Source organism: Parasteatoda tepidariorum, chromosome 2 (genome assembly GCF_043381705.1).
Source record: "Parasteatoda tepidariorum isolate YZ-2023 chromosome 2, CAS_Ptep_4.0, whole genome shotgun sequence".
Lineage (NCBI taxonomy): Eukaryota > Metazoa > Arthropoda > Arachnida > Araneae > Theridiidae > Parasteatoda > Parasteatoda tepidariorum.
Window position 1 is genome coordinate 82,380,290 of NC_092205.1, and position 11,500 is coordinate 82,391,789.

Below are 11,500 nucleotides of genomic sequence, written 5' to 3' on the forward strand. Positions count from 1 at the left end.
CAGTAATTAATAAGTTCATTCTCTGTTATCATTCCGCAATTATTAGTAAGTTATATTAGAAGTTACTTTGTAATGAGTATACTGTCTCTAAGCTTATTTTCATTCAATCTTGAACGTAGTCTCTTAATGCTTAGTTAAAATCTTAAAAAATTAGTCCATTAATTGAAAAGTTACAAATCAGAAATATTATTATGTGACAAGACTCATTAGCTGTAAAAAGAAGGCATTTCGAGAATCGAGGGTGGCAGAGTATAGCTTGGTTAGTAGGGCGTGGGATACCTGTCCAAGAGGTCCTGAGTTCGATCCCCGCCGTCCGAAGACTCCCTGTGTAGTAAATGGTGACTGATGCACGTTAAATCTGTCGAGTCGCAAAGTCCTCCATGTTTCAATAACAAAACCTAACCTCTAGGGGTACTGAACTGGAAATTGATCGTTCTCTGGTTCAGGTCAAAATTACGAACTGTGGATGTATGAATGGGTCAACCCTATAAAACGGGCTGTGACTGAGGTCGTATTCCTGGCCATAGATGGCGTCACTGAATAACAAGAAACGCACCCTCTGCCATAAATTCGCTTGGTTTCACCAAGCAAACTTGCAGGTTGTAGCATAAGAAACAACGACAATAACAACAGAATCGATGGTAAGACATAGAATTTGGAAAAGGAGATTGAAAAAAGTTCATAAAACATAAGGAACAAACAATCTACTATTACAACATTCTACATCAAAATCTAATACAATGTGAAAAGATTTTTATAATTTTCAATAACAAGTACTATCTAAAATATGCTCTATTTATTCATTATTTCATTTTGGGTTCAGATAACTTTATTTCAAAAAAATATATTTTTTTTATGCCGACATCATTAGTTCATACATCATTAGTTAACTACTATTAATTATTTATTTTGTTTTGAGACATGCTTTATCAACGTGATAATGAGGGCAAAATTTCCCCCAGTTCCCCCTTCTACCTTGGATTCTAGATAGATTCCATATTTCTCCATCTTGGATTCTTGATAGATTTTTTAAACTTGTATTTTCTTGATATTTTTGAACTTACATTTTTTTTCTTGATATAGTATTATTAGACAGTCCAATATCTTAAAAAGAAAAAAAAAGTGGGAAAAAATGGTGTCGCTTTATCAGATTAGGAGGAATAGCTCTTGATAATTTTCAGAATTTCTATGAATTTTTCTTCAAAACTTTAGAGCAATAAAATAATGCGATTTGTGTGTTTTGAGTAAGTAATTTAAACCTACACGTTTCTCAGTTTTTTTTTCTTTCTATCTTATAAAATCTAATCTCATCGCAGTTTAAGCTGATGAAAAGCGATTTGGATGAGGCTAAAAATTTCTTTTAACGTTAATTGCACAAAAATAAAGATGCTTATTAAAAATCTAAAAATTAATGACCATTTGATTTTTAAATATCTTTCATAGACTTTTGATTGCAGAATTGTATTGGTTTAATGTTGTGAGGGAAAATTAATAGAGAATCTAAAATGCGACTGCGTCAAATTGTGATAGGATGATTGTCTTGTATTTTACATACATCGAGTGATACTACCATATAGATTAAACATCCAACATCTGTATAATTGTGAAAATTAAATAAAAGGAATTAAAAGCATATTTAGAATTTTCCCTCCCGTCTTCTCCCCTTCGATAGATAAGTTTGGTCGGGAGTGGAAGGGCCTCTCGAATAATATATGTTGGAACTGATGATATTTTTTTAAGCGGGACCAAGAATTTTTGTTTCTGTGCTGTTCAGTTTTCATTCAATTTACGTAATTTCTTGACACGTTAAGTTAAGTTAAATAAGTTGAAATGTTTAAAAAAAATATTCCATTAATTAAGACGTTTAAGTAATTAATTAAGGGAAAAATATAATTCTGCTATAGTAATTACTAGTTGTATAAGTATGCTGTCCGTAAGTTTTTTTTCATTCGATCTTGCACGTAGTCTCTTTATACTTACTTATTATGTTGTTGCTGTTGTCGTATGCCTGTTTAAGCAGTGGTGGTGTGATTGTTCCTGTTTTTCAGTGGCGCCATCTATGGCCAGGAATTCGACTTCTGCCACGCCATTCACACAACCACAACCCGTTTATAGGGCGGGTCACATTCTCACACATTCACACACAAAGGAGAAAGGACATAGAACACAGAGAGAGAGAAAGAAACATCCATGCCTTGTCCGGGATTCGAACCCAGGACCTTTCTGATGCAATGACAGTTCCCTGCCCCCTACACTGGCCGGTCGGCACTTATTATGTTGAATAAAATAATTTGTTAATTATGAAGTGAACACTAAGCTAAAAAATATTCCGTTAATTAAAAAGTTATACTAAGTTCAAAAATTAAAATTATCCCATTAATTAAGAAGTTATAAGATAAAGATATTATTCTGTAATAGTTGAAGTTTCCAGTTTATTAAGAATTCTTTCCGTAAGTTTATTTTTATTTTTATGTAAAATGTAGTTTTTCTAAACAAAGTTATGATGATAGGTACAATGTATAAGCTTAATGCGTTATTAATTTATTTTTATGACTGTTTATCGCTAAACACAACTTTCTTTCATATTTACTATTCAATAAATGCCGAAATCAAAGCAAAAAGGAATATATTTTTTTATGTTATGTTTTTTTATTTCCAACAATGCGGAGAGGAAACTATTGTATCATCTGACAATCCCAGCTGTTTCCAATTAAGCGCCCTATCCCCTCGATAAAAGAACCAATAGCGTCATAAGTTTGTATAACCGTTATGCATCTTTGGTAACTGTATTTGAAAGAGATTATCCTTTGCATCGGATCACTTTTTCACTACTCTTACAATAATAACTCCCAATTTAATCTCTTACATGCATAATTATGATTTTTTTATTATTAAGATTTAAACACCATCAGTTTTAAATGTACAAAACTATTTTAATTATAAAAATAAATATCAAGATTTGAAAATTATATTGCTCGTCATGCTAAAAATTTTGATTTTTTATACTTTTGCGTCCGATCGGACATGTAAATATTTAATCAGAAAAGCTAAATTAACGCCCTCTCACTTTGCATGTTTTTTGACTATACATGATTTGTATAAAAACAACCAATGAGCTGTACACAACTGTTCCATCGTTACTCATTCGAGCCTAATACTTCTTAGCTAATTATATTTAATGCTTCTTTGTTAGAAGTTCGTTAATATAGTTATCCGCAAGCAGTGGTGGTTCTGAGAATAGAGAGCTCACCTGAGGTGATCCCGGGTTCGAATCCCAGAGATGGTTGGTGGATACGAATTCGCACCAGGCTCGCACAAACCACATTACTGATATAAAATATCCTCAATGGCAGACGGATCGTAGGTAAGACTCTCCTCGCCGTCAGACTAAACGTGGGAGGTTTTCGTAGTTTTACTCTCCATGTAACGCAAATGTGGGTTAGTTCTATCAAAAAGTCCTCCACGAAGGCAATTGACTCCAAATACTTGATCCAGATGCCCTCTTGTCTTCTGGATTGGGTTCAAAATTACAAGATTACGGAGTTGAACATTAGTAGTCGTAAACTCAAAATTTAGGTCGGCTGTTCAACGATGTTTATAAAATGAAGTATAAAATATAGTTACCCACACCAAGGTGGCTCAGATAGGGATAGAGTGTTCGCCTACCAATAAGGTTCTCTGGTTCGAATCGCAACAGTAGCTGGTTAATACGAATTCTTCTTGCGCGTTGCACACATACAGTGCAGGCGTAAAATATCTTCAGTGGTAGATGAATCATGGATTAGAATCCTTTCACCATCGGGCTAATCGTGGGAGGTTTTCGTGGTTTTTCTTAGCATCTAACGCAAGTGCAGATTGGTTCCATCAAAAAGCTCTCCACGAAGGCTAGTTGGTCCCATTGCTCGTTCTAGGAATTTCCTTATACTCTGGCTTTTGTTCAAAATTACAAGGTTACGGAGTTGAATATTGATAGTCGTAAATTCAGAATTTTGTCAGCAGTTCAACGCCGGTAATAATATAAAATAAAATACAGTTATAATTATATGAATGAACTATAGTTTGTACTTCTTAATTATTTTTAGCATAATTCTTCTGATTTATACTTAAAATAAAAATACTGGGAAAGATTAAATCTTGAGATTAATTAAAAATTAAATGTATGTTTTATCGAAAAACGTATCTATTTCGTAATGGAAAGTGACAGTTTTACAGTAAGAAGTATCTTTTTTAGAATTAAAAGTGTCTGCTTTACACTGCAAGTGTACATATTTGCTAGAAAAATATCCGTTTTACAAAACAAAAAAACGAAAGAAAAAAAAATCTGTTTTTTTTTTTTAAAGGAAAGTTTATTTTTTACAATTAACGGAGACTTACACATTTTTTTCTTGTGAGTGATCACAATTGTTGCAATATTTATTTTAATGTTAAAAAAAAATTATTGTAAATTGAATATATTTTATTACATTTCAATGAATTTATAGAAGGATTTAATTATGCATTTCAATATTATCAAAACTACAGTAATTATAAATAACAACCAAAAAATAAATCGAATAATTATCGCAGTTATAATAATCTCTAGTATAAAATAATTTTTCATTGCTGGTCCTTTTTTAAATGCATTTATTTCTAAAAATCTAAACAACATTCACCTATAAATAATTATTCCAAAAAAACTATAATCAAACTAAATTAAAATTGCATTTATAATCATTCTTTGGTTAACCAAATCTCATTAAGTTAACACAAACAAAACCCAAGTGTTAGAAAAGATTAAATAACAAGTCCAGCAAATACAACGAACATGGTAGGGGGTCATTGCTACGAAATGGAATTAAAGAGGGGGGAAACATGGAGGACGAATTTTGTGTTGTAGAGAAGCGGGGGTAAGAAACGTAGGGGAGGGGAGGGTTGAAAAAGAAACCATATGCTGCATAGTTGATGCTGATGAGCTCATAAAGACCTTACTTTAGGAGGATGGTTATTGTAAGTAGAGGAGAGAAGCCACGCCTCCTGCCGCAACAACCACCAATTGGGATACTTCTTTGTGTCAGATGATTTAGATGCCAAAGTTGGAAGAAAAGGTAACTCTAGACTAAAAGCTAATAAAAAGCTAATTTTGAGGAAAAAAAGAGAAAAATATTTTAAACATTTCTTTGCAGCGGTTTCAAATTAGTGAATCCCACCTGGTTGAAAATGGCAAAGATGTAAAAGGAAAAATTATTTTTTTTTTTGAAAATTTGGATGATGATAATTTACAGATAGTAATTAATTAATAAAATAGTTATTATACAAAAAATATTATTAATTTAATAGCCGTTTTAAAATTATAAATTTAAAAAAAAGTACTTATCTGTTACTAGGATCATGTGTTGATTGTTGAGTGCACTGAAAAAAATTTTGGTGTACAGTTTGTGTACAAATAGTGTACAGCCATTTAATTTGTGTATTGACAAATGAAATATAAACAAATAAAATATTTGCATATTTTATTTGTTTACTGAGAACACATATTTTTATGCTCGCTAGAATCAATTTGATGGTTTTATTGCAAAAACATTTCGTTTAAAATCAAACACATTTTTAGTAATATATGCGCACTGTTTATTTCAAACAATTGTCAATTTTATATCATTGTTTGCGCGGAAATTACAGTTCTGAAATTAAATATGTATTTAGCATATCTCAGCACCAAATATGATGGCAACTATATTAGATTCTCGATAATTTGAGGTGGATGGGACCTCGAACTTTCGAAAACTCGAATTATCGAAAACGTCAAATTTAATAAATATTTCAATATATGGAACTTAATCAATTTTTAAATTTTAGAATTGAATTGCAAAATATATCATATTTAAAGAAAATTTACTTACATTAGAGGATCAGGGAACATTTGCTGCATTAAACCAAGTTGCAATATTCATTATAATACTGCATCAGGTTAATTGAATTTTAAAATAATTGTCTTATGGTTGAACGCACTATTCATATTTCAAAGTTGAACATTAAATATCGTTTTTCAACATTTAGTCGTAGTAATCGTCGTAAAATTAATCGTAGTAATTGTTCCACGTATTGTGTGTGCGTTTGTTATTATTTAGCTCAGAATAATTAGAAACTCGAATTATCGAAACTGTACTGTATACACCAAAATATTAGATATATATACGGTGTGCTTTTCTGACATATCGTCACTACAAACATTGTCCCTATAACAGGATAAGTGATAAATTTCAATATCGTGGTATATTCTAAAAACATATCGATGTATTAAAATATTGTTAACAATTTATAGCGATATTTTTCAATTTAACTGATTTGTATTATTTTCAAATTGTTCAATATTTCCTTGACTCAGATGAAATTTGTCTACACTCGCAATAATATCTTAGTCAATATTTATCGCTATGAAAATCTTTCGTGCTATTATATTCAGATTTTTTCAATATTATCGTATTCGTGCTATTATATTCTGATATTATCGTATTCAATAATAATAGTTATTTATAAAAATCACGATATTGCAATATTTGATACACGTGTGTGTATTATCTTATATGCATGAAGAAAAAAAATTAAAACGGGTCTTTTTTGTCAGATGAAACACAGGGAAATATTATTAGGGACTTAACACAGATGGTATTTAAGTATATTTTGGATAATTGTAGCAAAACCCTCTACCCCTCCCCCCTTGTTGCAAATTTTGCATCTACACTTTCTGCAAAATGAGCTAATAGTGTTAGGGCAAGATCTGCGAAGAAAAGTTTTAAAAAATAAACTATTATAAATAATGTAAAATTTGATAAGGTTTAATAAATATTTATTAGATTTTGTTAAAAGTTTGGAAAACAATTTTATACTTGACTCAAAAATTATTATACCACCAAACAAATGCTAGATTTTACTCACACAATTTGACGTTTTAAATTAACAATCTTTTTTTTTTCGTTGATAATTTTTCAATTCTCTTCTCCTAGCCTTTACCTATGGGCAGTACAGCCCATGGTAGGTCATAGTCTGCTACACAAAGTTTCTCCAGACAGCTCTGCCCCTGACCTTGATCTGCCAGTAATTTTTCAATTTGAATATTCTAAAGGGAATTGGGTTATGGAAGTCCATTTTTTTTTTCAACTTATTATTATTATATTTTAAATTTATTTCTGTTTCTTGGTCCAGATTTGGATATTTTCTTTTTGTTTCATATACTATTCTAAATAAATTAGATTATGAATACAGGGAATGCAGTAGTAGAGGGGAAAATGGCAATGGAGTAAATTGGGACACATGATTCATATACCATAATGGAAATGATATCTAATCATTTTTAACAATAATATCTGTTTTTTGATATTTTAGGATCTAATAAAAACATAGCGTTAACACACCTCCTTTCAAAACCTTTTAATAACAAATGGCAATTAAAATTGCTTTGATGCTTTTAATCTCGATGATAGATCCCTATAGTGATGCGTCATATATTTCACTTTATTTTTTACTAGGATTTTTAAAATCTATATTAATTGCAGTGATTGCCAAATACCCAATACATACATGTGTTTAGAGCTAACTTATTTAAGCAGGCAACTTCGGAATATATGTTGTAATAAAATTTACTTGTATTGTTTAAACTTTTATATACCGATGTCTGTGATTTGTTCAAAAGAGATTTTAAGGGCTCGGAACAATATAATGAAAAACCATATTTTTAAAAAAAATTTTCAGCAGGACGTTTTTGATGGGAAAAAAAAAAACTATGTAGGCAATAAAATACAGTTTGTTTTAAAAAAGGGAAGAAAAGAAAAATTGTTGGCACTTATTTTTAAATTGTTACTTACGGGAATTAAAAAAAAATCAATTTAAATTTCGGTCGGTATATTGGAATAAACAGTTCAATTGGGACATTCTTATGGGGGCTAAAGTGACGATGTGAAAATGGAGCTTATCAGCCGTTTTGGTAGAACGGTCGTTGTGAAGGGGTGCACTAAATAACGTAGACTTTGTAACTAATTACTTGAATAAATAGAAGGAAAATTTTATATATGCATAAAAATTGAAAGGCTTGGAGCAATTTAATGTCAAGTCACATTTTCATATTGTTATGATATTTTTGCATCGTTTGAATTAAAATTTTCACCACAATGCTGAATTAAACTTTTGCTTCATTTGAATTGAATCACTTGAACAGTGACCGAATTTTTTAAAATTTAAAAAAGTGCCGTGATGACTTAGGGGATAGAGCGTTCACCTTCCAATGGGGTGAACCGGGTTTGAATCCCAGCGATAGCTGGTCGATAGAAATTGCGTACCCGGCTCGCCTCAACCACAGTGCTGACATTAAATATCCTCAGTGGTAGGCGGATCATGAATTAGATTCCACTTACCGTCTGGTTAACTGTGCGAGGATTTTCGTGGTTTTCATCTCCTTCTAACGCAACTGTGAGTTAGTTCCTTCAATATGCACATCTCGAAGGTTAGTTTGTTCCAATACTTGATTCAAGGGCCGGGATAGCCTGGTCGGTAGGGCGCTGGGCCCATATCCAAGAGGTCGTGGGTTCGATCCTCGCCGGCCGAAGAAATGGTGACTGATGCACGTTAAATCAGTCGAGTCTCAAAGTCCTCCATGTTCCCACAACAAATCAATACCTCTGGGGGTACTGATCCAGGAGTTTCCTTGTCTTCTGGATTGGTTCAAAATTACAAGGCTACTGAGTTGAACGTAAGTAGTCGTAAGCCCATGAAATTGGGTCGGCTGTTCAACGGCGGTTATAAAATAAAATAAAATGCTTGATTCAGTAGTCCCCTCGTCTTTTGGGTCGAGTTCAAATTTACATTGATGGTAGTATATTCAAAATTGGTACTGCCATTCAACGCCGATCGTAAAATAAAACATTTAAAAGACTTATATGAATTCATAAAAGTACTCCAAAACTAAGAACTATAAATTGGTTTAGGTTTTTTTTTTATACTATATTATACTGGTCGATAATTCTCGCCAAACTGGCGATTTTTTAAATTTTAAAAAACCTTTGAAATATTTAAGTTACATGAGCTCTCTGTGCACAGGGTCTGGCATGCACAAGGTCTCCAGTGTAAAAAAGCCTTTTAACTGTGACTCCTTAATTATTCCTTGGCGAGAAAGCTTCTGAAAATCACTGATTGAGATTGTTTTGTAATTATTTTAAATTGAATAACAATTATTTAAGGAAAAATTTCTCAGATGAGTAATAATCCGAAACCAAGCTTGCGAGAACTGAATAAGGATCCACCCAACACATACATTAATTCTATCAACTCTAAACCTCAATAGATCATCGTCGTTTTAAAAGAAGTGTCATTCCATTTTTTTTGCTTCTTTTTTTTCTCCATCTCCTTGTGGCTTGTGTTTTTTGTCGCCGGGGGAATTATTAATCAATTGGACCTTACCCACACTCCCACAATCGTCCCCCACCTCCAAACGAGGGTGCAAATGAAATTAGGGGCGCAGTTTCCCGGCGATCCATCTACAGGACCTGACAGCCCAGGACTTTGAAAAGAATGGGACCCCCTGTGGCCCCATTCTCTTCCAAGGAACATTCCAGTGGAATAATATGTTTTTTGACGATCTATCCAGGGATCGTTTGGCAGTAGAGAAACTTTTCGCCTTGCCTCTCATCCAAATGAGAGGTTTCAGTGGAAGAGTAAATATTGAATAATCAACTTCCTGTCTGTAGGGAGGGTACTTAATAAAAAGAATCTTATCTTATTCCCGCTGATAAAACAATATATTACTTAGACACATAATTCTGTATAAAACTGTGGTAAATAATTGATATTATTTGAGTATTTGTTGTAATAAAATGTTTTATGAATATTATTATATCGTACATTTCGCAGCATGGAAACATTTAATGATTTAAAGAAAATTGACACGTTACAAGATACTAATTGCTTCATTTTTACTATGCTTTATTTTATCTTTTAAAGTAAAGTAGTTTTTTATTTTGAACTTTATTTATTATTATTATTTTTAATAGAATGGTTTGCTAAGATTTTAATCTGTATTTTAACTTATATCATTGAATTATAGAATATTAAATTTGAGGGGAAGTATTTTTAAAATTAAATCTTTTAAAAGCAATTATTTTAGTTGAGATTTTTTTCGTAAGTATGCCAATAAAAATGCTCTTAAACTGCATTCTTTCTGTGGAGTGCTCATATCAAAATTTAGTTTTATTTTAATGAGAAGACCTTAAAAATAAAATAAAATTAAATTAAATAAAAACCTCGATTTGTTTCATAGTTGAAGTAAAAAAAATGTCGTCATTTTCGATTACTTGAGCACTATTCTTATCGTCCTGATGACAACAAGAGAAAGATTAAATAACGTGTTTTCGTCTAGACGATGAGTGTCGAGTTCGAGCGCTTGAAACATGCTTCCAAGTACACAAGTGTATACTTTCAGAGCACTGTCTCCTTCTAGTGGAATAATATATTTTTTGACGATCTATCCTCAGGTTTGAAACATGTTCCAACGGGTTTGAAGCATGTTTCCAAGTACATACACCCTTGTGCAAATTAACTGAAACAAACTTTTTTTTCGTGTTTTTTAAAGAAGATGTTTTGGGGTTGTTTCGGTTACAATGGGGTTGGACCTTTGCAGCCTATTGACGGTATGATGCGCGCTCTGGGCAGTACATTACTATTCTGGGTAAAAAAGTTGTTCCAGAGTTGAAGAAACGATACCCTGATGGAACAGGGATTTTTCAACAGGATTTAGCTCCTTGCCATACGTCCAAAATTGTCAAGAAATTCATGTCTGAGAATCAAATTGAGACGTTGGAATGACCAGGGAACTCTCCGGATATCAACCCAATTGAGAATCTCTGGGCCATATGCAAGAATCGCCTATTAAATATGGACTGTACAACTATGGAGAAGCTAATCACGGCGTTAATTCATGTGTGGTACAAGGACACAAATATTATAAATGACTGTAAAGAATTAGTGGAATCCATGCCGATCGTGTCCAAATGTTAATAAAGTGTCGTGGAGATCATATTATGTACTAAAAATTTCTGAGTTTGTATAAATTTAAATAAAATAGCATTTTCTCTTAGTTTTCTGAATTTATTGAGTTTGTTTCAATTAATTTGCACAAGGGTGTGAGTGTATACTTTCAGAGCACTGTCTCTTTTTCGTGGAATAATATTATTTTTGATGATCAATCCTCAGAAACTTTTCGCTTTGCCTCTTCCAAATGAGAGGTTTCAGTTGAATAGGCAATTGAATAATTAACTTCCTGTCTGAGGCGACAAGAATTAATAAAAAGAATATCATATTCTTGCTGATAAAACAATATATTTGGTTGCCATAAAATGATTTATGAAAGTTTTTATAACATTTTAACACAGCGGGGAAACATTTAAGGATTTATAGAAAATTGGCATACTACAAGATACTAATTATTTCACTTTTATTATACCTGATTTTTATTTTAAACAATATTATTTTGAAATTA

General features: G+C 32.0%; 1 long non-coding RNA gene across 2 annotated transcripts in view; it reads left to right on the forward strand.

Annotated features, from left to right (window-relative positions):
- Positions 1 to 11,500, forward strand: part of LOC122270466 (uncharacterized) — a 79,639-nt gene that overhangs the window by 34,388 nt on the left and 33,751 nt on the right. The window lies entirely within an intron of this gene.